Genomic DNA, 24373 nt, shown 5'->3' with positions numbered 1-24373 from the left:
CAGTCAAGAAGCACATATAGGATGGGGGACTGAATCGGAACTTAAAGCTCTGCTGCCATTCAGTAACCAGAACTACTGCTCTACATTTTAGCAACTGTGTTTAAATAAAGCCATGCATAACAAAATCTATTACACTATTTGTGAAGTTGAATCAAGAATGTAAACTCCTGGAGTATCAAAGGAGGCTTGGATTCCTGATTCAACTTTCTCACAAAGGAAGGCATGCACTATGTCTTAAAAATGATAGAACAGGACCCGGTGCAATAGCCTAGCAGTTATAGTCCTTGCCTTGTACACTCTGGGATCACATCTGGGCACCTGTTTTAATCCTGGCAGCCCCACTTCCCATCCAGCTCCCTGCTTGTTGCCTGGGAAAGCAGTCAAGGACGGCCCAAAGCCTTGGGACCCTGCACCCACATGGGAGACCTGGAGGACGTTCCTGGCTCCTGGCTCCAGATCAGCAAAGCACTGGCCATTGAGGCCGCTTGGGTAGTGAACCATCAGACTGAAGATCTTCCTCTCTATCTCTCTTCCTATCTGTATATCTAACTTTGCAATCAAAAAAAAAAAAAAACTTAAAGAAAAACAGCATTCAGTTTACTCCATAAAGTACAGAGTTGAGTAGAGGCATGTCTGAGTCTTATAGAAATAGTTGTCACCTAATCTGACATAAATCCCATAATAATATGGGGCTTTGGGGTGCTCTCTAAGAGTAGTTAATTACTAAAATCTTGTACTGGAAAGGAAAGTTACAAGAAATTGGGGAATCAGAAATGTGAGCTGTAGCAAAGAATTCTATTGCTAACCAAAATCTCCTTTCTTTCTCGTTGCCTGGAAATACAGTTTGGTCACATTTTCTGGACCATTTGTGCTAGCAGAATGTGTATCGAAATAGATGGGTTTCTATCACCTTCAAGCCATACTCCATGGCTTTGCTTTTTATTTGTGGCTAGTAGCTGGATGACAAAAAATTCAGTGGAGAACTTTATAGAATGACTCCCTAAATCCAAATCTAAATCCAAAGACACAGGGTCTGGAGTAAGACTTTTGCCAATTCTGGGTACTACCTATGTCTCTATTACTCTTGCCTCACCTATAATTCGGCATGAGTAACATCCACCTCACGATATTGGGGGTGGCAACAGGTCAAAAGTTGAACAATGGCAAGGCCCATGGTAATCATGCAACACATATAGTGATCAGTATCTTAAAATATATACATCAATTCATTGCAACTTGTGAAGATCTTCTGATTTTTGTCTGGTCTGTTTGTGTTTGACAACAATATCTTCTTGTGGCAGGAATATTGACCCTTTAGAGTAAGTCTAAGTTGTCTTAAGTTTTTAGAGACATGTATAAATAATGAGAAACTGAAGCCACTGTAAGCATTGAAAAAGCTCTCTAATGTCTCAATTGCTGCTAATCTCAGAAATCACAATTGCTATTGTTATGGGGAAGAAGAAAAATAAGCCATTCTACGTGATGACTATAAGAAAACATTTTTCTTGCCTATATTAATTTCAATGTGAACTATTAGTATTTGAAAAAAAATACAGCTATTCACATTTACCATGACAAGACTGAATAATACTTCATAGGCTGGGACCAACTAGATTCCTTATCTGAAGCCAGAAAGTTACTGACGCCTAATTTGGGGTCCTATATTCTATTGGGAATAGCTACATTTTCTTCTTAATTGTACCAGTAAAGGTACCCCAATAAAATGTATTTGGTTCCTATAGAATTGACTATAATAAAAGATTCACTGAGGTAACCAAGTTAATATTCTGGAAAAGTACTAATCGTGTTGACAAAATAATTGCATGTGGAGACAGGGTGTTAAAAGGTCCATTGATATTGTACTTATTCAGATAAAATACTTACCGGATGATGGATGCAATACACTGGTATTATGTGCCGTCAGCCATCTGGAAGATGTAAACATGACAAGAACCTACCAGAGGTTGCACAGTATCCAGCTAAATAAAAACATGAAAATGGAAGAAATATCCAAGATCGGGGTTTCTTCAGATTTCTATGCTTCACACACACACACACACACACACACTCTACAAGCTTCCTATTGTGTATTACTTAGAAATCTGTGTTCAGAATCCTGTGTTCAGGCTTTTAACGTCCTTCGCAGTGAATCCTTGGATGATCTTTGTGAACAAACTGAACTGGCTGTTGATGTACAAAGCTTTTTTTTTTTTTTTTTGCATTCTTGATTATTATCTTGTCTCCTCCTATGCCTGGGATTTTCCTTAGCCCTACATTAGTGCACATTCAAATCCAAGCCATGCGTTTAAAGCTAATCTCTAGCACTATTAATTTCTTGCAGGTTTTTCTGATTGCTTCTCAAAACAATTGAAAGAAATGTTAGGTTTTCTTCTCCCCAATATTAGTGCCACTTTGGGCATTTCCCATTTTTTTTCATAATTATTTTAAGTACTCCAGTGGTACTATTAATCAAGATCAAAATGATCTTACTTTCTATCCTTGGATGTACTTAATGCTGTTTCCTATAGAGTTCAGGCTCCTGAATATTTTAAATATAAAATTATAATAATAAAAAAACTATTTTTAAACAATATGTTTAATGTGTATGCATCCATCATCCAGTAAGTCCTTTATCTGAATAAGTACAATATCAATGCAAATGTTTAAAATATAGTTTTTTTGTTTGTTTAAGGACCAGTCTTGTAGCACAGTGAGCTAAGCGACTACCACCAATGCCCACATCCCATGTGAGTGCTAGTATCAGCTGCTCATTTCCAATCCAGCCACCTGTTAATGCACCTATGAAATAAGCAGAAAATGGCCCAAGGGATTGGGTCCCTGCAACCCATGTGGGAGTTCTTGCCTTTTGGCCTCAACCTGGCCTAGCCCCAGCCATTATGGCCTTCTAGAAAGTGAGTGAACCAAAGGATGGAAATATCAGAAGTGAAAGCAAGGACTTAACAGACACTTAAGCACCAATGTTCACAGTGGCATCATTCATGATAGCCAGAAAGCAGAAACAACTCAAATGCCTACTACCAGATGAGTGACTGAACAACATGTGATATGTAAAGACATTGTAATATTTCCTTAAGAAACAAAGAAGTAATATAATGTTTCAACATGACCAAATCATGAAATTCTGATACATGGAATAAGCTAGACACATAAGAGGAAATATTATCCGAATACACTTATATAAGGTCCTTAAAATAGGCAAAGTTACAGGAAAGAAAATAGAATAGAGGTTCCCCTGGGTTGGGGGTAGACAGGAAATGAGAGTCTCTGTTTTAAGGCATGCAGTTTCTATTTAAGATAACAAAAATATTCTGAAAATGAATAATTGTGATGGTTGCATAACATTGTGAATATAGTTAATGCCACTGAATATATATTTTACAATGGCTAACAGGTTGTTTTGTGCAGAATTTGACGTGATGAAAATTTCTTAAATTGGAAGTCAAATGTACAGTTCAGATTTAGAGCTGAAGAAATGCAACTAGTGATATATGTAGAAAACTACTTAAAGAACTTGGGAGTCTAACGGAAGTGAGTTAAAATTTGGGGTGTCCTGGGGGTAGTTATTAAACTCTAATCCATCATTTTCTTATCAAGAAAAGGAAAGTCATAATAGCACCTGAAACAAAGAGACTCTGGGGGACTATGTGTGATTGAATAGCAAGGTAAGACTTTTTGAGTAAGAATAGGATAGCATTGGTGAAAGAATGAATTTTAAAAGAGCTGGACTTATGGCTAGTATCATGGCATAGGGGGTAAAGCTGCTGCCCGTGACCCTGTCATCTGATACTGGCACAGGATCGAGTCCAGGCTGCTCTGCTTCTGATCCAAATTCCTGCTAATGCTCTAGGAAAGCAGCAGAAGATGGCCTGAGTGCCTCTGTACCTGCCACACACGTGGGAGAGTGGAAGAGCCTCCTGGCTTTAGCGTGGCCCTTGTTGTTGTGGCCATCTAGGAAGTGAACCAGTGGCTGGATGATGTTTCTATTTGTTACTCTCACTATCTCTCTATAACTCTAATTTTCAAATAAATAAGTCTTTGGAAAAGAGAGAGATGAGGACTTAAGGAGTAATGTAGACAAAATGAAAGATTTTGGTTTAAAGGAATCGGTTGAATAACAATTTAAATATCATATTGTTCAAAGTGAAAGTTTCTAGGTAATTGTTGGGTTAGTAGTTAGTAGGTATGACTACGATATCTTATTCACCACTATTGATTAAACTAGGGAAGTGGATTACCTTACTAAGGTACTTAGGAGATAGCCAGTGGATAGAAGATCTCTATTTCTGCACTCCTCTCTTTAACCCTGCCTTTCAGATGCATAAACCTATTTTAAATAGTGTAGTACCTACTTCAAAGCTATCTAAACACCATAATAATCCCTATCCTATTCCCACTAGACTTATTTCTGTTTTTCTTTCCAGTGAAGAAAAATATAAACGAAGTTGCATGAATTAAAATACTTTTAAAATATGAAATTGGTTAAATAACCCTCATAAGCTAAAAATAATTCTAAATCTGAAAAGCAAAATTATCTATAAAGTAGAAAGAAACCTTGTGGCAATAAATTACCTTGAGATAGACCAAAGTCATTAATAAGTGAAGTAGTGGCTGGTAAGTGTTGACCATTTTAATTCCAAAAATTCATTTAGAGCCAGAGGCAAACATTTCAGATTTAAACAACATTGCAAAAAAGTCAGAGCCAATGTAATTTCATAACAGTGAATTAAACTTTGTAATTATTAAAGATAAAAATAAAACACCTACCTAAAACCCATTTAACAACTGTAGGCATTTTCCACCATTTATAGAAATTATTAAAAAACTTATAGGAATAATAAATGGCCAGGCATAAAGAAGTACAGAAACCATTATAAGTTGAGTGTAAGTGCACAAAGTTAATGGGGCAGATGCGCACACATGTGGAAGTGGATGTGTGCATATACATACACTCACAGTTGCACAGCTACGGCAGATGTTCAGCTTTTGACACCAGCTATTTTGTCAGGTTTGATCTTGATTGATTTTATGCCTTTCTAGTTTGCTTTACAAATTCACTTACAGTTGTGCTAAGAAATGCATTTGGGCCACTATGAGGTTGTTACAACCTTACATGTTAAAGTGAGCCTAGACACAGGGTCTGTGAGGAGCTTTCTCTATTATCTAAGCTGAACCATCATTAATAGGAGACTGGGCTAAATTCTTCTGTGGGATCACCATGATGCTTTCTGCTTCTCTAGATTACAGGATATACCACTTTCTGTTCTAGCCCTTTGCTTACGGATACTTTCCCCACCAGACTACAAACTTCTTAATACAATAATTATTTTTTCCATTATTGTATCATCAGTGCCTACCAGACACTTTGGCATTCAGTAACTGGTCCTCCCAACTGTCTACTGAGTGAGAACAATTTTACATGACTGTTGTAACTCATTAAATAGACTTCATCACTTCACTCATTCTGCAGCATCTTCCATGAAAGATTGTCCAGTGATGCTAAACTACAAACCAAAACCGACTCTCTAGCATGAAAATGGGTATCTGCTGTAAACGAACTCAGTCCTCTTTCCAATTGCATGCCTACTTGCACATCCACCAGGCAATCAGACTATTCCATGGCAGAAGTGCAAAGAAATACAAATCAAGTATGAGGATGGCAATAGATAAAGGAAGGTGGAAAATTGCATCAAGCAAGCATGGCTGCTTCAGTGGAGGTTAGGATTACACATGAAGTTTGATCACCACCATATACAGCTTAGGATTTAAAGACACTATAAAAATGTGAAAAGTTCCTTAGTGAGATATGTGTAATAATGGACATTTACTCAATGATTCAATTTGTCCAGGAAGATTAAATTCTTCAATAAATGTAAATGCTAGTATTGCTATAAATCCTATTTTACAAAGGAAAAAACTGAAATACAGAGAAGGTGGGTGTTTTTCTTAAGAATATTCTGCAAAGAAAAGGAGGAGCTAAGATGTGAACTCAGGCACTCTGTCTCCAGAATCTAAAATGTTGAATAGCACACCATATGTACTGCACAGATCCATGATACACTCATAAATTTAAATACAAAATCAGAAAACATAACTATCCTCAACCTGCTCATGATGACAATGGTGTCTGCTAGACTAAAGATATTGTCCCTGTGATGCTGGAGTGGTTCAGGGATTTTCAGGTCCTAAAGATGTTTATTCTCCAGTCACTTAAAAGAAGGTTGAACATCAGCCTCATGGCCAAATCTAGTCATTTCACATGCAGCCATGTTTATATCAATATTTTCATCTCTCAATACCTCATATGGGTTAAATATTAAACTGTGTTTTGATGTATTCACAAATTCATATCCATATTGTCATCTAGAAAATGAGAATCCTACAAATATCTAAAAGACAAAGTTATTGAAATTCATGCATGAAAAATAGTATATTATATTATAGTGCATAATATATAACTATTACGTATAGTTTAATATAATAGTATACTATATAAGCATGCAGTTAGCACTATGCTTGAGATGAAATGCTGTTATTGTTCAGTATCTCGTTTGTTCCATTAGACTGTAAGTATATCAACAGCACAAAGGACCTAAGATTTCCAGGATGTTGAATTCAGCCCTTTCAACAAGCTGCAGCTAATGACACAAGTGCCTGAAAACAGGTGGTTATTTATAATTTCATGAAAGAATAAATTAAAACACTTATGGTGAAAATACAAACCTATGCAGTCACAGAAGTAAATAGAGCAGAAAACTCCTAGAAAAGTTCCTGAAGAGAAAAATGACAACCCAATGGGAAAGTCAAATGTGTCTTGTACAGGAAGAAGAGAAATTAAACGCCGAAAAGGGACTCATTGTTTGCAGCAATGCAAATATTTAATGGAAAAGCATGCAGGCAAGTATACCTACAAAACATAGCACATTGCTACTCTCATTACCACTAATAGAGTTTCACAGTCCGCTAGGGTTTGCATATAGGTTATTCGCTCAAAATACTATGTGTTAGGATCTTGGTCCTCAGTAAGGTAATGTTAAGAGGTAGGTCTTTCAGAGGCAGTGCCTTGGTCTCAAAGGAAGCTGGAATTTACCAAGGGCCAGACACTTTTCAATGTATGTACAAATATTAGCTCACTTGATAGAATAATATTGACTAATATTTGGTAATTTAGCTAATAGTTTCATGCTCTGGGAAGAAAGTATATTTGAGTTCCTTCTACATACTAGTAAGGTACATTCTCCTGATTCATCCAATGTAACTTTCAGTTAGTGATGAGATGTTAGGTAGCAGCCAGACAGTGGAAAGTGTTCAGGTACAACTAAGTAATCCAAACTTCATCCTCCAGGACTTGTTTGCACAGTGAAAGTGTAGGTTATAGCTAGGCCAAAATTTCAGGATTCAATTGCTTTTTTTTTTAATGAAATAGAAAAAAGTCACCCTCTGGCTGTGTAAATTCATTGAAAATGGAGAAGCGAAATGAGAATTTCGCAGCATTAGACACATTCAAGTCATCTCTAGTTGCATTTCAATGACTACATGAATTAAATCCCAACTATGATCTTGCCTCAATTTCCTTGATAATTCATGAATAAATGGTTGTGCCTTTTTGAATTTGTCTCACTTTTCTGACCTATGTTTTATGTAATCAGGTTACCGACACAAAATCCCAAGCATGTTGGCAACTTTAGTGATAAAAAGTGTCATTTCCAAAAGACCGGCTTTATATTTTGCTGAATTCTTACAGCTTAATGGGTACTATCATCACCAACATACACACAATGGAACTGATGATCTGGGCTCCTGGCTTCAGATTGGCTCAACACCGGCCGTTGCGCTCACCTGGGGAGTGAATCATTGGAAGGAAGATATTTCTCTCTGTATCTCCTCCTCTCTGTATATCTGACTTTGTAACAAAAATAAATAAATCTTAGAAAAAAACTTTTAATGCCAGGATTGAAGAGGCTGCATGGAGGAAGGAACCTATACCTAAAAATACAATAGCCTGTATCTTTTAAAAATATATTTATTTATTTGAAATGCAGAGAGAGATTCTATCCATTGCTTCACTCCCCTTATGGCCATAACAGCCCGGACTGGACCAGGTTTAAGCCAGCAGCTTTTAGCTCCTTCAGGGTCTCCCACATGGGTACAGGGGCCCAAGCATGTAGACCACCCACTGCTTTTCCAGGTGTATTAGCAGGAAGCTGGATTAGAAATGGAGCAGCTGGGACTCGAACTGACATCCCTGAAGGCAGCAACTCTACCTGATGCACCATGCCAGCATTGCCTGTGTCTTTAAGAGAGAAAATGCATAACAAATACTTCTATTGATGCATACTACCAATTATATTCAAATAAAAATGAACTAGGGAGGCAGTAGAGATCCCTCCTTACTTTCCATACTAGTAGCTACAGAATCCGTAGGTCAATTCTCTGATACAGAAACATTCTCCAACTAATGTCAACAATGTATTAAAAATTCTCAGCAAGGAGAACTGTGAAATAAACATAATAAATCACCTTAATGGCAACAAAATGAGACAATCAAAGTCCCTGTGTCAACACTGCAGTTATCTTTGGACAATCTTGTATTTTGAGAACCAATATCGACATAATCCCCAAAACTTATGAAGGAGAGCATGTAAACATTATAGTTAACAGGCACTCATTTGAAAGACTTGCCTACCTCATGTTTTATAGTTGCCGCATTCAGAATGAGAATTTTTGCTTGGAAGTTGTTTTGTTTTATTATTTCTGCAGTATGCGGTTAAAGAATTGTGTAGCTGAATACTAATTCAGAGATTGTTCTTACGGTTTTTAATTCCCTGGATAGAGTTTAATTTCTTTGCTATAACTACCCAAGCTTTATGAAATAAGGTAGACTTTAAGGTGCACAGATTTATTCTTACTTTGGGGCATCTTAAAGTCTACAGATATCAAATGCAAGGCACAAATTATCCACAGGTTTAATGCTTTTCACTTTCCTTTTGTTAATGAAATGTTTGCACAGCTGCTACAGTGTGTACAGAAGATTAAAACCTGCTGTCACTTTGTTAAGAGAAACCTAGGGGAGATTTAACACATCTGGCCTAGGGACTAAATAAACCTGGTTAAACTAAAATTGCCCATTAGTTTATAGGAGCTTCAACCTGGGGACTGGAAGCAAAAGGAAGATGCATTGACCTTTAAAACTGATGGAAATCAATTAACCCCATGTACCTGTCAACTCTTCCTGAACTGCACTGATGCTGTAGCCACCTTTCACACCCCTATAAATTCCACTCTAAGAACAAATTCTCTGTTGGATTAAGATGGGGTAATATATCTGAGCTGAGAAAGCAGTTTCACATCTGAATGGCAAATGTAGTTCCTATAGAGCAGGTCTTTGTGAACAAAATAATATAAAAATAAAAATAATAAGCCACTAGGATAGATAAGTTATTTGACAAGTTATCCTGGGTATGAAAAAAGTAATGGAAAATTGTCTAAACAGCTCCAGTAAGGGCTGAAATACAGTTTCTCATCACTGTGTCACGTGCTTGGAGAAGATTTGGGATGGGATGGCTTGTAGCTCTCATGCAAGCTAAATGAGCTGCCTGTCTCTAAGTCTGTACAACCTTGTGGACCAATAACTTCAGGGCAGTGTTGAGGGCAGGCAGAAAGTACGACACAGCAGGTGTGGAGGACTTAACATCTTGACTGTTCGTACTTGAATGGGTCTTTCACCTAGGAAACTCAGCATGCTTCAGAGAGGCAGAAGGGGCAGCAGAGATGCCCAGAAAGTTTAACAAATTGCCCAAGGCCAGTCAACCTTGTTTTGAATATGCCAGAGAGGAGGGAACTCGATCTCTTTGTCCTAACCAAGGGGCCAACTTTCCTCCAAGGAAGCCTGCTTCTCTTGAAACACCAGAAGAGGCATTCTGGTCAAATGAAGGCTAAAGAAAAAAGTAAAAATGAACACACACACACACACACACACACACACACATCACTGCTGCTGAAAAAGAGCCCAGCAGCTGAGTGGATAAAAGCAACTTACTGAAGATTTTACATGTCAGTATTCATTTCAGCTGCCAAACTCATATGCAGCGATATATGAAGGTACTCCAAAAGGTTCATGAAATAATGGAATTAATGATAAGCTTATTTTGGTGTAAAATATGTTAAAACCTATGCTTTATTTTTTTTCATACTATGCATTTTCAGGAACTATTAGATGTCTCCTTGTAACACATGAATGTCTACATTTTTTCTGCACTCAAATCAACTTAACCTTTAATTCCATTCACTATGAACTGATGGGAGTACCCTTTTAGATGCATGCATGTGCAAACAAGGGAATCATTGCAGTAGTTCTAATAGGGGCTTCCAAGGCAATGAGTGTGCTTTCTTCCCTCTCCATTGGTCAGCTGCACATAGAAAAGCCCATGGATATGAGATTTATCATTAACACAAAAGGCTTTGGGTTCTTGAACGTTCCTCTCAGGAAGATGAAGACTGGGTGTGCATTTGGGGGATTTCTAAAGGAGGAATTCTCAGCTGCATGTCCGTCAAGATTGACTTGTAAGTGTTGTTACTGTTTGTCAACAGTATGCTCTAAGGTGAAGGGCAGTTGGCTTGCAGAAATCACCAGCTAAATTCAATTGACAGACAAGCGGCACGACAACAGATGGACACTGCTGGAAAGTCGTGCCTCTCCTTCACTCTTCCCTCCCACCCGCTGCCACAGCCTGCTGCTTTTTCTCTGTATAGTCTGGTTGGTAGCTCTGTCTTCCTCTCTTTGTCATAGCCATTCTCTGGCAGCTCAGCAGGCTGCCAGCTCTTTCTCTTCATAGCTCTTCCTGGTCCTGTCCCACCATGCAAAACTAATCTTCAGGACTGCTGCTGAAGCCAGGCTTGCTGGACTTAGTATCTGATCTTTTGACCACATCATTCTGCTCAGTCCTTGAAGAATATTGCATGATGATTGGTATCACAAAATAAAGTTCATTGTTATTTGTTATGAGAAAATGGTGGAAGATTGCTCACAGATTAGGAGCCAGAGCTCTGGCGCCAAATTTATGGGTTGGAAATCTACTTAATGCCTCGTATTGGCTGGGTAATCTTCACCAGTTTACCTAACATTCCTGGGCCTTATTTTTCTCACATGCAAAATAAGGTAATATTGTCTGTACTGCATACAGTTGAAATGAGAAAATTAACAAATGAGAAAATTATTTGTAAATTAAATTTTAATAATAAATGTATAGATATGTGTAGAGTGCCTGTAACACAAGCCAGTGTTACGGCATATTGGGGAAAGCTACTGCCTGTGATACTGGCATCCATTAAAGGCACTGGTTTCAGTCTAGGGTTTTCCACTTCTGATCCAGATCCCTGCTAAAGTCCTGGGAAAACAACAGAGGATTTCCAAAGTGCTTGGGTCCGCACACGACCTGAAAGCCCTGGAGCAAGTTCCTGGCTCCTGGTCTTGTACCAGCGGGGCTGTAGCCACTGTGGCAATTTAGGGAGTGAATCACCAAATGGTAGCTCAGTTATGCTCTCTCTCTTTCTTTCCCTTCCCACTCCCCCCGTCTCTCTGTTTCTCTTTCGCTCTGTAACTCTTGCTTTCAAATAAATCTCTTTTAAAACTGCCTATAATAGTGCATGGCAAATTACAAATATTTCAAGATATTTAAAATTATTATATAATATGGCATGAATATGGTAGCAAATATTCCAATTATCTCCAGGCAAACTATAAACATGTAAACTGACCATTCTACTCTTACAGATAATAGCCTTTATCTATAATAATTGAAACCAGCAATGCAATTTTTAAACTTTATGGCTAAGAAGAGTCCAAAACTTGTTCTCAGAATCACTGATACATTGTAAAATAACCCAGCAGAGCACCTAAGAAATGCCTTACATATGCTATATCCAATGCTTTTCTCTGTTTCTGCTGTCCTTGGAACGCTTCTTGGCATCAGTGCACATATCTCCCATGGCTCACATGGCATGCTGCTTGTTATTGCTTGTCCCCAAACAAGAAAAAATGACTTCCTCACATGCCTTCCTATATGATATGTTCAGAGAGCAGAAATGGGCGCAACGCTCTGAATTTCGCATAACAATCTGCCTGTATGCTTGCCTCTGCATCGGACTGAGAACACTTTCATTCATCTTTGTATTCTTGGTACTTGCATAGCTCCAAGAGAGTTGGCAGAGTGTTGCTCAGCCAGCAATGGAACCGACTTGTAAAGTGGCTCATTTCATTGGGTTAGATAATTTTAGGACAAGTGTGTATGGCCTGGGGGGCAGGGATCAGCATTTGTTTCCAAAATATAACTGTGGCTAAACCGTTGCCTTGCATTCAGCTCTAGTAGATGAAGATTCCCTCTCCCTCTCTCTATGTGTTTGTGCATATGTACATGTGTCCTTTGTCTGCCTTTCAAAAATTTTTCACAAAAATGATAAAGAAAACCTTCTCTTAGTTGGGCTTTCATCCAACAGACAGAATTTACTATATGCTGAATGCTAGTTTAGGCACTAGAAATACAACAGTGTCCGTTACCTGGAGCTGGTGTCCAATAATTTATAGACATTAGAGATAATGCATGTGAAGTAACTAGCATAGCTACAGTAGAAAACAAACATTGAGATGACAGTGACTATAGTGGTTAGCTTTGTGTTGCTAGACTCTTTATATTGTGTGTTGGAACTTGTACCCAAATAGTTAAAAATGGTGCAAATTACATGCATGTATGTTGTACCTAACCCCTCACTACCATGAAATGTTTGTACATCTGTGTCTGTGTCTATACAAAACAGCACTGAAAATCAGGAGATACTGCATCTAAGGATACAAATTATGAGGAGTTTCTCAGATGTGATTGCATTGTCGAAGATAAAGATACAAAAGAAAACAAAGCTGAACATATACAGCAGATGAAAAACTTCCAAAGACTAAATTAGACAAACTCCAACAATAAAGAAATGGAAGAGATCTCTGAAACAATTTCCAATGCCATTAATGTACAATATTTAGAATATAAAAGAAACTCATTTTCTCTCAAAGAATACCCAGATACACACACACACACACACACACACACGTGACACACAGTTCTAGCATTTGACTCTGTTAAAAAAAATATGCACTAATGGCCCCAAAAGACCTCCTTAAAAGAGTATAGGACACTGGGGCCCAGCGGCATGGCCTAGCGGCTAAAGTCCTCGCCTTGAACACAACAGGATCCCATGTGGGCGCTGGTTCTAATCCTGGCTGCCGCACTTCCCATCCAGCTCCCTGCTTGTGGCCTGGGAAAGCAGTCGAGGACAGCCCAAAGCCATGGGACCCTGCACCCCCATGGGAGACCCAGAGGAGGTTGCTGGTTCCCGGCTTCGGATCGGCAAAGCACCAGCCCGTTGCACTCACTTGGGGAGTGAATCATCGGACGGAATATCTTCCTCTCTGTCTCTCCTCCTCTCTGTATATCTGACTTTGCAATAAAATAAATAAATCTTTTTTAAAAAAGAGTATAGGACACTTACAGAAAAGCAAAGGATATATGCAGTACTTTTAGGTTCTACGTACATGTGGATCTGTGGTGAGCAAAAGTATATAGGGTGTGGTACTGCCCAGAAGAAAAATAATTCAGTTGCATTCATTTTGATGCAAATGGTAGAATTTCATTCTAATTTTAGCTGAGTAATATTCTTTCTCTCTCTCGCATACACACACACAAATATCACATTTTCTTTATCTATGTATCTGATGGAAGCTAAAATCTAAAACAAAAAAAAAATAAAAAGCAAGAAAGAAATCCCTGTTTACCAATATTACTGCAAATAATAGATTTGGAAAACTTTTTTACATATTATTTTCAAACCAATAGTTAAGAATGAGATGCTACTAGAACTTTAACCATCTGTGATCACTTTAAAATGTACTAATTGAATTCTTTTTTAGTGGAATATTAAACCTTTGATTACAATGTAAATTAAAATGAATCATCTTAGACATTAAAAAATGAAGAAGGAAGAGAGAAAAAGGAAAGTATCATTATAATCTTAGGATTTTTGTCTATGAACTGCATTGAATACATTCCCATTGTATTAGCATCACATTAATGTGAGAATTAGTGAGAAAAAAAATTCTGAAGTCCATCACTAGAAGCTCACAGCCCTACTTACTTTGGCAATTAATTAGAGATCTCTCCAAGCCCACCCAGCGTATAGAGAATCCTTCCAATTGATGCATTTCAACTTCACCCCTTGAGGCGCACTCAGCCTCATTTTGCAACTCAGGGAAGTGTCACAGCATCAGATCTGTTCCCTTCACACTTGAACTAATCAACACAGATTGTCTTTCAAAAGCAGAACGGATCACTACTGTAGGAATTTATCCTAGTGGCTAAGATGCTTGCAACGCACATCAGGTTGTCTGGATCCTGATTCCAGCTTCCTGTTAATGCATATGTGGGGTAGCAGCAGTGATGGCTAAAGCTGTTGGGTCCCACTCATACACAACAGAGACCTGGATGTCACAAGCATTTTGAATAGTGCACAGGCATGTGGTGTTAAGAAACAAATGTAGAATATATAGATAGAGTAGGAATACATGACCAAATCACATTCATTACCAACAAGAAAAATGCACCCGCAGGGGATGGCCAATGGCCATCTGTAGATGGAGTGAACACCTGGCAGAGACCCATTCCTTCACCAAGCTGGGCTTTCAATAGCTTAGCGTCTTCAGGTGTCTAAAGAGATGAGGAATTCCAAGAAAATGGAGGAGTTGATGGGGAGTGGAATAGCGCTTGCAGCATTTCAGCCTTAGTAGGTCTTCTTCCCAGGGGCAAGATAGTTGAAAGGAAAAGCAGAATGTGCGTAGATGACAGGTTGGACTGGACTTTCTAAATGCAATGTAAGAGTCCCTTTTAGGAGATTCTCTATCATCCTGAAGGCAAAAACTTAAGTTTGTGTTCTTGCCCCATCAGATGGAAACTCACATTTTTTCTCTTTCTAGTGAATAATATATATACATATATATACATATATACACATATATATGTATATAAAGGATTAGATCATCAGATTGGGCAAATAATGGAGAAGGATGAGTAGAAAGGGAACAGAATGTATGAGTAAAATATTCAAGTGAAGAGTCAGAAGGAAATAATCAGAGTCGGTCAGAGTTATTAGCATGGGGGCAATCCCCAGACTGGCGGAAACATACATAAAAGTTGTTCAAAATTTTCTTTGAAAAAATGAAATTAGAATGTAAGCTTATTGGGATGCAAAAAATCCGGATCTGTGCATGGTTTTCATAATGTATAATTTCCATGAACTTTTTGAACACATTTTACAAGTCTCACCAAGTGTTACACAGCGTGTAGGAAATTAGCATATGCTCCCATCTCTGAAGACATGCTGGTGATATTTTAGACTTGTAATTGTGAAAATTCCCAAGGGAACTGAACAAAAATGAGACCCAATCAAGCTTATTACCAATAATTTTGTATGACAAACATTTAAAACTTAAAAATCAGTATCCCATCAAGATAGCATTCAAATAGCAGGAAAAACAAACTGAATGCATAAATATTCAACTTTAGGGATGAGAAAGAGAAGACAGCTAGAAATGATTCATAAAAAAACAGTCTAGATTTTTTTAAAATGTGTATTCAAAAACATATGAAAAGGGCCCAGCGGCATGGCCTAGCGGCTAAAGTCCTCGCCTTGAAAGCCCCGGGATCCCATATGGGCGTCGGTTCTAATCCCGGCAGCTCCACTTCCCATCCAGATCCCTGCTTGTGGCCTGGGAAAGCAGTCGAGGACGGCCCAATGCTTTGGGACCCTGCACCCGCGTGGGAGACCCGGAAGAGGTTCCTGGTCCCGGCATCGGATCGGCGCACACCGGCCGTTGCGGCTCACTTGGGGAGTGAATCATCGGACGGAAGATCTTCCTCTCTGTCTCTCCTCCTCTCTGTATATCTGACTTTGCAATAAAATAAATAAATCTTTAAAAAAAACATATGAAAAAGAAAATATGACAATAGAGGGGACATTGTATCTGACACGATAATGGTGGAGATATGCCAGCTGTAATGTTATAATAATTAAAACAATCTACCACTATAATAGGAATAAAAATGCAATGGAACAGAAAACACTAACTTATAAAAAACAAAAATATTTACATAAATATTTCTTACATATTAAGTCAATAAGAATTCAAAGAGGTGTTTACCAGATACACTTAAAGATAGATGTCTACCTGTAAATATAAACATATACCACATACAATAGTATAAGGATAATATATGCTATGGATGATTATAACTGCTGCAATAATATATTGTGAATTGTGTAAAATATATATCAGATGACTCAAAACTTAATGTGGATTGAGAATCTGGTGAGGAAAAGCTATCTGATTTTGATTATATTGGAAAAAATGAGCAAATGCTTTATTTCAAGGTGTGAAAGAAGGGCTTCCTAAGTACGACACATGGTCCAGAAATCTGTAACAAAGAAGAAATTAACAGATGGGAGGTTACAGGCTGAGAAGAAATATGTAAAACATAAGCTACAGGGAAAGGATTAATACCAAGTTGGTGGTGTGCCTTGCTGGGGCTGTTATTTCTGTGGAGTCTGTGCAGTGCTCTAAGATGGAGGTGATTTTGTGCCCAACTTAGTTTTTGGGCAGCTCAGCTGTCCTCCCTTTAGTCTAACAGTGCCTGGTCCCGTGACACTGATATCTGAGCTCTACTGAATTAACGCATGTGCAGTTTAACACTCCTCCTCTTGCAGTTTATCAGTGTTCAGAGCTCTTGTCTCACTGTCCAATATGGTGCCCACAGGGGCAACAACAAAGATCAAGGGGTTGTCAGCTGTCAGCTCCAGGGACCACACAGACCCAGCAGGCTTCAAGGCTGGTGCTGTGGGCTCAGTTCAGTGCAATTAGCTGGTAACAAGCCCACTCTGCACCTTCGCTTGAGATCCACACTTGCTGCCCTGCTACAGGAGATTGCGTCAGGAGAATTGTGGCTGCTGGTTTTCAGCTCCAGGGACCACACAGACCCTGCAGGGAACAAAGCTGGTGCTGCCCTCCCCACTGGATCAGTTTCGTGTGATAAGCCAGAAATGAGCCTCCTCTGTGCCGCTCCGTCAACTCCGTGCTCGGCCTCTCCACACTCTCCTACTCTTTCTCCGCCTGTGTCTGGTCCAAGTCACTCAGCATAATTGGCAGGTCCCAGACTGCACTTGCCTCCCAAGCTCCCCTTGCGGACCCAGGCTCCCACCTGGCTGTCACACGAGCTGAGCAGAGACATCTCAGCTGAGCTGAGACATCCATTGCTGGGTGTCTGACTGGCGCTGGAAATGGATCACTGGAATCTGAGTTGCCGATCGCAGTCCGCAGGTGGGTTTTTCTGTCCACTGCAACACTGCTCTGCTGCCTCCACAGTTTCCCTGTGTCCAGGGCGTCTCCAGGTACCCCCTGCTTACTGCCTGATCCCTATTTTTCCCCTATAATCTGCTTCTTGTACTTTACCCTAGCTAAAGATTCTCCGTGTTATCAAAAATGTCTGTACCCTATGCCACCATCTTGCCTCCTCTCAGGAGCCCAGTTTTGAAGTGGGTGGCAGGAACCCAAACACTCCGACATACTCTGCTAACTCCAGGGTGTACACCAACAGAAAGTTGAAATCTGGAGGGGACACAAGACTTCAAGCAAGGCACCCTGACCTGTGATGTGGGTCCCCAAATGGCATGTTAAGCAAAACACCAAAAACCTTCCCATTAAATGACTATTAATTGGGAACTACCCAAATAAAGCATAATAGCATCATTTAAATGCAATGATGTACACACTGACACATATAATAGATGCCATTTGATGAATATAAGATAGTACATGAAATAATATATTGAAAAAGTTCAATTTATGTAAAAATGTTTATACAAGTGTATAGGTAAAAAATATATATATTAAATTGCTTGTTTCTGAGGGAGAGAGAATTAAATGTATACCTTACATTTTCATTCCATAATGCTCTGTTTTCTTGAGATCACTTTCTACTTCAAAAATGTATCCACATATAGCTTAAAGCAAATTAAAACATCTCTATTTTCTTCCCTGAATAAATTATATTTCCATAACTTTCATGCTTCTTATTATTTCCGTGTAAGTATAATTACCCATTTAAGAATTTCACCAGTTTCATTAATTTATTCCTTATTCAACTTAATAATCCTAGTGAATTTATTCTGCTTAATTAGAGACATACAAAAAATCTTGCATAACTTCCCAGTTTCATTTGCTTTACTCACCCAAAAGACAAAATCATTGGACTTGTTTTCAACATTTGCAGGGTGGAAACTTTCGCTAATGGATCTAATCCGCTAGCCTACACAAGCCAGTAGCTGATAATTTCACCTGTTTCTTTCACTGCTGAGTAACTATATCCACTGAACTTTTATTATGAGTTGTAATCAAACTACTCTTTGCACAGAATTAGGATCACAGTGAACATGAACAACTGTTAGCTTTAATACTTAAGTAGGGCATGCAAGCATTATACTTCAAAGCAGTTTTCATTTATGAATTTTTTTATTTTTGTTTGCATCTCATGCAAGTGGAACAATGAAACAAATATTATTGTGTATAAAACCATATTTGATTAAAGCTTGTGCTCAAATCAAATTTCTTCCTATATTTTGCCAGAATCATATTTATGAAGCCATCTACTACTGTACAACAATGAGCCTTGGTCAGATGGGAACAATTTAGAATCTGATGACAGTTTTTGTTTATCACTACACTGTGACATTCAAAGGAGCACGTAACCTCTACAAATGGCAATCTTATGACATGTAAGATACAAGTGCAATACATCATCTTGCCTGCTCATGAGATTTCTAGAGGATATCAGTGTAGCGATAGAGGGCAAAGTAAACTACCAAACACTATACATAGGGAGTGTCACTATTAGATGAAAATCACCTAGCCAACGCTCTACACATTCAACTAATGGAAAACCGGAATGATCCTGTGAGCCCTATGCTTCTCTTTCCAAATTTATTGTCTTGTAGCATAGTCACAAGGATAGAATGCAATAAATTCATTTCTAAGTTTCAGTCACTGGGGAGACAAAGACCTGTAGGGAAGTCCAGACTCCCTTACTGATCTGAGTGGTGTAGAGAAGCAGCTGCCGGTCCTCTTCCCTCCTCACACCTTCTTATATTTTGGTCAGTGGCTGTTTGGTGTTGGAACTGCTGCTGTTGGTTCCTGGGAGAAAGAAAGACTCAAGGCTTGTGGTTAAAAAAAAAAAAAAACAAGCAAACAACAACAACAACAAAAACTTCTACCAAAACATTTGAAATGCTGAAACCAGATAAAAGTAAAGTGATCTTTACATGTTTCTGAACATTTCGAGCTGTATTTTATACATAAACTGGAAAACTGGACTGCAGATTTGGGCACAGGTGGGCGAGAAGAATGGTGGAAATAGCACTGGATGAGGAGAACTTTGTGGGGCAGAGATGTTAAAAATTACTGGTTTCATGAAACAGCATTCCAAAGCAAAGAGCAGGAGTTAGACAAGTTCCATTGTAGCACAAGCAGCCAAAACCCTTGTACCTCTGGCATGTGTAATCAAATTTGTAATTTGTGACTACCTGGGAAAAGCGTGACCCCACCTGGAAACAAGCATTTCATAAAGCAGACTTTCAGACTGAGGTCATTGATTGCCAAAGGGAGACGGCTTTATTTACCGGTAAATGAAGTAGGGTTTCTAGGGAGCACTAAGGACTCACTTGAGATTAGACGTTGTATATAAAAGATCATTTGGGGTTCTTCAAAAATATATCTTATAAAGAAATTATATATAGACACCAAAATGTTTTGCATCAACTTAAGAATATGTTTTAAGTTCATTCTTTCTTGAACTTTTTGAAATACCTTTGTTAGGAAGAATGATCCTGTACATTTCGTCAATTCATACCAACATACTGCCATATGTAAGAGGAGAGTTACAGTCACCAGACTTGGATTTTTCTCATTTCACTACAATGAAGGGTAACATCTTTAGAATATGTTTACTTTTCAAACTCTACAATTTCATAATAAGTAAACAATATGACTGCCCCCAACAGCTTCAATATTGATTCTAGGAACTGGAAAATTAGCCCATTGGCAAAAATCTGGCCTGCTTACATAAGTAAAACTTAATGGAACACAGTCACAGCCACTAATTAATATAGCTATGATTTCTTTCTTGCTGCAAAGTTAGAGGTGAGGAGTTCCAATACAAACTGCATAAACTAAAATCCATCCTATGACCCATTCCAGAGCTTGTTTATGACTGAGGCTGACCTAGCTGGTCCTCCCAATGGATACCTTTCAAAACTGCGAATCTAAGAGCATGATCACAAGGTATAAGTGAGAACATTTTATGAGTTATAGTTATGGGGAGAAGTTTTGTCATGCTAGATCGCTCTGCTCTTGCAAATTACTCAAAAAGTAGCTGATACACAACACTTTTTAAATTAAATATTATGTCATTGTTGTATTGATTCTGCAAATATTCAAGCCACTATAATAATGGCTGGAGCTGTATTATCATTTATATCTGATGTCTTATCACAGGTGTTCATTTTATTATATTTTGCAAGGGACATTAACACTATTCATCCAATATTTATTACCTTATTATCTTTCAACAATGCTAAATGAACAATTTTGTGCTAAATAAAATTATATGTAGGCCAATATTTGAGAAACTAAAGCCAGATTTTTAAAATTTTGATGAAAATATTACAGTAGTTTTTTTTTTTTACAGGAAGCTGTGCCTGCTAAATCTATAAACTACTCCTATTCCTAACTCTAGTCATTACTGCCCCATAATCTCATTTCCTAGCACTCATTCAGCAGCTGTTTAACTCATGAGCCTCTCAGGTGTAAACATTGGCAACCAGGATGGCATTTATGTTCCACATGTCTTATCAGGTTGCAGGAAAAGGAGCTAAGGCTGAAGGATCAAGCCTCAGCGTCTACAATTCAGATTAAAAAAATAGTTTACCACTTCCTGGAGGGCGTTAATGTTGGAAAGAAATATTACAGCTGTGAGAAAATGCCTAAGTCAGGGAGTTGTTGTGGAAAGAGGATAAACAGAGAGACAAATATGGAAGGCTGCTCATGGATCAAGTAATGATTATTTGGAGCTGAGTGATAAATTCTCCAAGCACAGGATCAAACATTGCCATGGCAGATAACACTTGTCCTTTTCCCTTGAAAGAAAGAAAGGGTGGCTGACACCCTCGAAACAGAAGATACAATGTTGTAGCACTGGACAGAACAGCAATCTTCATATGGCACATTTGGTTTTAAGTTGCGATTTGCAAAAATGATAGTTATTATGTAGTTTCAGTTCATTAACTCTTTTTCAATGAATTTGCATGAGTTGTTTTTTATGTAGTGTAAACAAGGTTAAATGAGAGGAAAACAACAACAGTTCCTCATCTGATGGAAGTGGTGCTCTTCTTAGAGGAGGAAGGGACACTGGTAATGCATTCTTTATTCTCTTTTTCTTTCTCACTGCCCTTCCCCTCTCTCTCCCTCACTCTCATGCTTTCCACATACAAAGCACATGTGAGGAGGACAGAGCAAGAAAACACTGAATTTTAAATCAGAAAAAGCTACCTCACCAGAAGCCACCCTTGATAGCACTTTGATGTTGGACTTCTAATCCCCAGAATTGCGAGAAAACAACTTTGTGCGGTGTAGGTCACTCAACTTTGTTAGAGCAGCCTGGGAAGATGAATGCCATTGCCCAGTATGTGATAAGCTAGGTGTAAGTCCCCTGTTAAACTTCCCCCCCACCGAAAGTAATATCTTGATGATACGTATTTGGAGGTGAGACTTTGGGGAGGTGATTGATTAAATCTAGATACGGCCAGGAGGGCAGTTCCCTAAGATAGCCATAGTGCCTTAATAAAAAGAGGAAATAATAGTGGAGCTAGTGTGTTTGTTCTTTCTGCCATATAATGCCCTCCAGCATTATAAAATGAGAAAACCCTCACTGGATAGACACACGCTTTTGGATTTGGTTCACCTTCAGAACTATGGGCCACATAAACTTCTACTGATTATAAAGTATCCAGCTTGTGATATTTAAGGTTACAACAAAGGAAAGTCAGACACATACAGAAAACTGAAGCTCTACTCTTTCCTCCAGGGCTAGCTAAACATATTAGGAGGGGGATTTTGGTTATTTTGATTGATATTCTTGCATTCAGGTCATGCTATACCCCTAAGATTCAAGGGTGTGCTGCCAGATCATTTCACACTCAAAAATTATCATGGACTACCACGTATAGAATACTAGATACAAGATAAGTGCAAATTCCATAAGCTTCCTTACAAGATCCTCTGCACTGCTGCAAAATATTTGAATTGTGTGAACTCTACCCCGTCTCATTTTATTACCAGACACCCTAAACTCTAGCTATACCTCTTAAACTTGATTGTGTAGTATTCTTGCATGCTTTGACTTTGAGCCATTATTCCCCCTAGAATACAGTTCCCTGCCTCCTCCCCCGCCCACACACAGCACCCCTAGCCCTCACACACAATTAAGCCCCTCCTCTTTAAGTACCTTCCACACTCCCTCTTTGCCCTTCAGGGCCAGATCAAGTGCTCTTTGCTTGTTGCCTATCACACCACAGGTGGAACTAATCACTCATTTGTGTTTCCGCATATACTTCCCCTTTATAATATTTGTCAGATTAAGTTGTAATTGCTTTTTAGAGGGTCCAAATGCTCCTAAAAATAATGAGCTCTTCAAAGCAGAGAACATGAGCATGACTTACTCCTCTCATATAGAAGGATAACAGCTCAGTAAAAGCTGCTGAATGAATGTTGAATGAATTTACATAAATGTTCAGAGCAAGGAGACCTTTTAGGAATCGGTAAATGAATAACTTGCTGTTACACCCATGTGCCCCTGTAAGACTCCATTTCCTAAACTACAAAACTATTATCTAGATCATTACACTGCTAAAAATGGCATTTATATGATATGTAGTCCACAATTTTGCTTGATGATTAAATGTGACTATAACAAGTTATCTATAAATTTGAAAGAAGCGAATTGGTCCCATTGCTTCCTTATTTGTAAAATGCTGGATTTATACATGATTTTCAACAGCCTTCAAATCCCAATTTCTTTGTGGAATTCTCCAGATAAGCAAGAAAACACTTAGCTCTACAACTCTAAGATTATAATTTTGTAGTTATGACTGTTGAGGCAATCAACAGCTCATCAGCACTGAAGCGATGTTTAACTGGGAAAGACTTGATTTAAAGAAAGTCTCAATGCAGCACGCAATGTGCAGCTGCCTGCTCGGTCTGCCTCCCCCACACAATAACCCATCAGGTTTAATGACTGGGGTGAACTAGGGGCATTTCCTGCATGTTTAAGTACTAACAAGTCTGACGGGGCACTCTTCTTGAGGTGTCGGGACCAATGCAAAGTAGAAATTACATTTGAAACATAAGCTAAGCACTGGGTTTTAAATATATAAGTTGAATATATAAGTCCCTTTCAGATAGTAGAGAGGTATTATTAAAATAATTTACATGCTTAAAGTAGATCTACTGTAAAATCTCAACTACATTGTCAAGTTAAATTGTTAATTTACTATGTATTGCAATATAGAACCCCAATCTAAGTACCTTTCCATCCCCAAGTATTACCTGAATTGTGTCTAGAGAAGTTACTAAGGACTGAATCACAGATTCACAGAATCACAAATGCAGTAGGAGGTAGGTCAAAGTCATATGCATGCTACAGATAAGAAAACTACATATCCCTTAAATTGGTACACAAGATCACATAGATTCTGGCCTTTTTTCTTGTACTTGTACTTGATACCATTATGACACCAAGATCCTTGTTTGTTCCCTGTAAATGCAACAGCTTTAATCACCATGGAATGTTTTCTGTGGTATCTGAAATGCCTACTTAGCTAAAGTTTTCTTCTTTTTGGGTAGAAAAGCTAATCTTTTTAAAGATTATTTTATTTTTTAATTTTAATTTTATTGGTTTTTTTGGAAAGCAGATTTACAGAAAGATCTTCCATCAACTGGCTAACACCCCCCTCCCGCCCAAGTGGCCTCAATGGCTGGTACCAAGCTGATCCGAAGCCAGGAGCCAGAAACCAGAAGGAAGGAGCTTCCTCTGGGTCTCCCATGTGGGTATAAACTCCCAAGGTTTTGGGCCATTCTCTACTGATTTCCCAGGCCACAAGAACACAGCACACTGTACTCCTCAAAAGCACATTTTTAATCACTTACTTGAATAAC

Source organism: Ochotona princeps, chromosome X (assembly GCF_030435755.1).
Source record: "Ochotona princeps isolate mOchPri1 chromosome X, mOchPri1.hap1, whole genome shotgun sequence".
Lineage (NCBI taxonomy): Eukaryota > Metazoa > Chordata > Mammalia > Lagomorpha > Ochotonidae > Ochotona > Ochotona princeps.
Note: the sequence above shows the minus strand (reverse complement) of the source record.